The sequence below is a fragment of the Hyposmocoma kahamanoa genome, unplaced genomic scaffold (assembly GCF_003589595.1).
Source record: "Hyposmocoma kahamanoa isolate Upper Pololo Valley unplaced genomic scaffold, ASM358959v1 157, whole genome shotgun sequence".
In the NCBI taxonomy this organism is placed as follows: domain Eukaryota; kingdom Metazoa; phylum Arthropoda; class Insecta; order Lepidoptera; family Cosmopterigidae; genus Hyposmocoma; species Hyposmocoma kahamanoa.
The window spans coordinates 1,016,015-1,020,528 of NW_020653561.1; positions in this window are offsets into that span (position 1 = coordinate 1,016,015).

Consider the following 4,514-nt stretch of genomic DNA (forward strand, 5'->3'; position numbering starts at 1 on the left):
GTGCTTTGCCTTTATATTCCGAACACTGGCTGACACAATGCCGTGTCTAATTATTGTCGTAAATGCCGTGTACAAATGAAGTGACAGTGCCCTGAGACGTATCCTTATCTATTTCTATCGCCAAGCAGTAATGTGAGCATTACTGCGTTCCGGTTTTGTAGGGTGCTGGTAAAATTACAGGCACATCAGACCTGTCTACTTATGTGTCAAGGTAACGGGCGCTGTGGCTGAGTCCCAAAGAACTTTGCACCAGGCGCACGACTTGTTTGTCCCGCCATTTGGAATTAAAAAAGTATATTTGTACCAAAAAGTTTTATTTAATATTAAATATCTATGACTTTTATTCAATAAATATTGAATATATGTGCATCAACAGAGGATTTGTCCCTTACTTACTTACATTAAAAAAAAGAGCTCACATCTAAGCTAAACGGGATAAACTGAACAATAAATTCAGATTTATGCCTTGTATAGATAATAGGAACAAACTCATAGCTATCAGTTGAGAAATAATCAGTCCATAACAATATGCATAACACCAGTTACTTACCTGGTCCTAAACCAGAGATTAGGATAGAGAAGAGGAAACCCAACTAGCACATTAACCTTATAACGTTAGGGCTTTATGGCTAGAAATCTTGTAATTGTTTTATAAAAACATTAATTATTTCAATGTACTTTATAATAGTTCTTTATAATAGGTTTTAGCTTACACGGCTTTTATTCTTATAATTTGGCTGTTTAAACGTTATTAAACCCAAATAATATGACTATAATAGAGCCTCCGAATATGTTCTTCTTGTAAAAGTTAATGTAATTGCTTAATTGCCGCATAATAATTAGAGCAAAGTAAATGTTTTCGTAAAAGAAGTGGACAAGGTAAAAATAAGGCTATAAATCTTTTAAAGAACGTTTATATAGCAAATGAATACTTGTTAGCTATATAGTTTATATAAGAATTTAAAGAATTCATTACCACTAATACAGTAATTAGAAAAGTATTATTCTTAGGATTATTATTACTATAATTTACATAATAACTAAGTCAGCCAGTTCAAGTGCAACGCGTGGTCGGGTTATCTACGCCTTTTCTTATAAAGAAATGGATTTGCAAGAATGGAAGAGATTTAAAAGAAGTGGCGGTTTTATGTTTCCAAAAAATACGAGAGCTTGGCTGCAAACTCTACACCCCGCACTTCTTCTGTGACGTTATCCACCAACCACGACACAAACAAAGGAGTTGGTGGTTCCGTACAAAATTATTTAAGCGCGGTGTGTTAAGAAGTGAAAATTGATAGCGATAATGATATAGATGAGGTATTAATGAAGAGGTGAGAAAGTATGACTTTAGTGACAATATCAGGAATTGGGCTATAAAGTTCCACATTTAGCATTGAACGTAATATCAAAAGTAATAACCAACGCAATGCCACAGACCTTACCATTAGATGCGCGTACGTTGTTCAAAACCAACAAAGAAAAAATAAGCATTATTGAACTGGGGACCGGACATTACAGGCACAATGGATTAATTTCTCAATTACAGAAAACATAATATCAATTTGGTTTTACTTGATTATTATATTACACTATTAATAAGGAAACCAAAAGCCTAAATAATAATCAATATGGCGATAACATAGCAATAACTACTGCTTTAGTAATTACTACCTTTATAGTCGCCTTATAAACGTTGTATAATTTACTTTAACTACACGCATATCATAAACCTCTATGATGTGTTCAAAAACCGCAAATTACGACCAGCATAAAGATAAACTGTTTTGTTAGAACAAATTTTTTATCTGTGAAAATTTTCATTGCTTCCTATTAACATCGAATTCGATTTTACTATTACATTCCAATTTCGAACATCTCTGAAAAACAAAACAATTTGATTGGACCTCAATTCTAATATCAGTCGAGATGAAGTTTTATTCGAAATGAAATGTCAATAGCGAACAATTTTGACAACTTCACACGTTACTTCATATCGAACGATATGATAGTTGGGGCCGATTCTAATTTGCCTATAAATTAAAATTAAAAACTACAGTTGTGTGACACGCGTGAGAAAAGTTTTTATTTGCCGCCATTTCGCCAGTCGTAACATGCTGTTCCTAAACACATCACAGAGAGCTTATAATATGTGTGCTTACAATAATAACGCATAGAATGATAGTTTCATATCAAACGAACTGTCACAAGTGAAGCAAAAATCAAATTAATGTAGGCTAGTTTTAGTAGTAGATTAATTTTCGGTTTTAGTGAATATTTATATAAAAATACAAGTTGAAACGCGTTACTTCCTTGTAGAATGTGATGTTAGTATCTATTTTATGTTTGTCTGACGTATTTTTACTCATTTACCGCACATTTCGACATTATTAGCTACAATTCTTGAGCTGTTCGCGGTGCAAGTTGACCTTGAGCACTGAAGGCCCGCCCGCTCGTGTAGGCCCTTTGGGCGCGCTTCAATTTGCCTCACTTAGTGTGTGCGGACTAGGTTTCTATGCGTTATTATTCTAAGTATGTGTGTAAATAAAGCCGTGTATGTAACTGTACATATTTAGGCATTAAAACACTCGTGAGATGTTTTTATGATACTCGCCTGTCGGCTCGATTCATAAACCCTTACTCGTATATTAATGCCTTTCATTTTGTAACAGTTACATAAACTATTTATTCTATTTATTCTTGTAGCAGCAGTAATATTGCTGGCAAAACAACAAAATTATTAAACACTTTTTCGACACAAAACAGTTCCATATCAATGGCGCGTTGATAATACACCACAAACCGTACCTTACTTTCTCGTACTTTTAAATTCCCACGTAGTTTTCACTTGAAATAAGCACAAAAACAGTTATTCCACATAGACGTTTTAAAAAATGGTTTCCAGGAGATTTGTTTTATACGCACCACACAAGTAAATAATGTCTCTTTTTGTGGAATCGTTACACACCGACTAAAAGGATGAATGCCCTTATTAACGTTTGCCTTTATTAATGCTTATTTATTATTATATTATTTACATTACAAGAAAATTGCTCTCTTAAACGATGTCAAATATGACAACTATAAGTTTAGCATCCTTATAAATAGCTCAGGTGTTGCTATTATAAGGCTATTGCCCGTGTAAACACGTTTAATATGGCAAATATAAGTTGCGTGTACTTGTTGCCAGCAATTTTGAATAATTTGAAATTTGCGTGTTATAAACTAACATTATGACATTGTATAAGGGTTAAGCACATAGAATTTGTGCCCAAATACACGATAATAGTATGGTTTTTATAAGAACAGATTTTTAGGCTTTATAAACCAAGTTTAAGAGACTACGGTTCCATCCCTATATTATGAATATTCCAAGAAAGCACGAAGCGTTACGCTTCCACATTTATATGGCGAACGGCTATGGAGTGGAATTCTCTGCCTGCAGAATTGTTCCCTGAACGCTATAACTTGAGCTTTTTCAAGGCGAGAATGAATCGGATTATTTAGATGTGCATGCTACATTGTCGACCTCATCGTCAATTACCATCAGGTGAGATGAAGGTCAAATGGATGGAAGTCACTTATTCAAATGGGCACGATCAGGTAAATAATGACTGAAGAAGAGAAAACCACATTAAAACAATAGTACCGTTATTTTATGGCTCTAGGATGAAGTCCAAATAAGGTCAAAATGATAAAAGTAAGTAGTTAGAAATGATACTGAACCCTGAAGTATTAATTAGAGATGTCAAGAATAGTGATTTAGCCGAATACCGAATATTCGGCCCCGTTCTCGGCCGAAGCGCCGATTATTCGGCTACCGAATGTTCGGCTAAAGATCTTTGCATTTCACGCGTGACTTGTTACGACGGGATGGGGTGCTTCTATTGAAAAATAATAAAACGATAGAATCAATTTATGACAGTTTCTGGACCTGTTTTGAAGGCGACTTCTTCAGATAATGTGCAAAATGAGGATGTGGAGAAAAGTTCTAATGCACGTGAAATTGATTTTATTGAAAACTGTTCGCCTAAATCAGAGCGCAGAGCCTTACAAGTGGTGGTCAGCAAACGCAAAGCAGTACCCAAGCCTATCAAAATTTGCTAAGATTTATCTATCGTCTCCTGGCAGTAGTGTTTATAGTGACAGGTTTTTTTTCACAAGCAGGAATTGTTTATGAGGAAAAGCGCAATCGTTTGTTACTAACCAGTGCTGGGAAAAAAAATTTTTTTTTTCATTATTTGATATTCCTGTACTACGACTGTTCGGCCGAATACCGAATATTCAAAAAAGTGGTCGAATAGACCGAATACCGAATAATCGTGGCATCTCTAGTATTCGTGGCATATCCCTATCATATTTTTCAATTCAACACACCAAGATGGCTATTGGTAGAGCAATAAAATTACAATACTATAAATGGCTATTGTCCTAGCGTGTCATGTAGTCACTGGTACGGCACAAGGCGAGCACAGCGGTCCTTTTTAAAAGAACCTTCTGGTGTTCAAAAAAGGGTC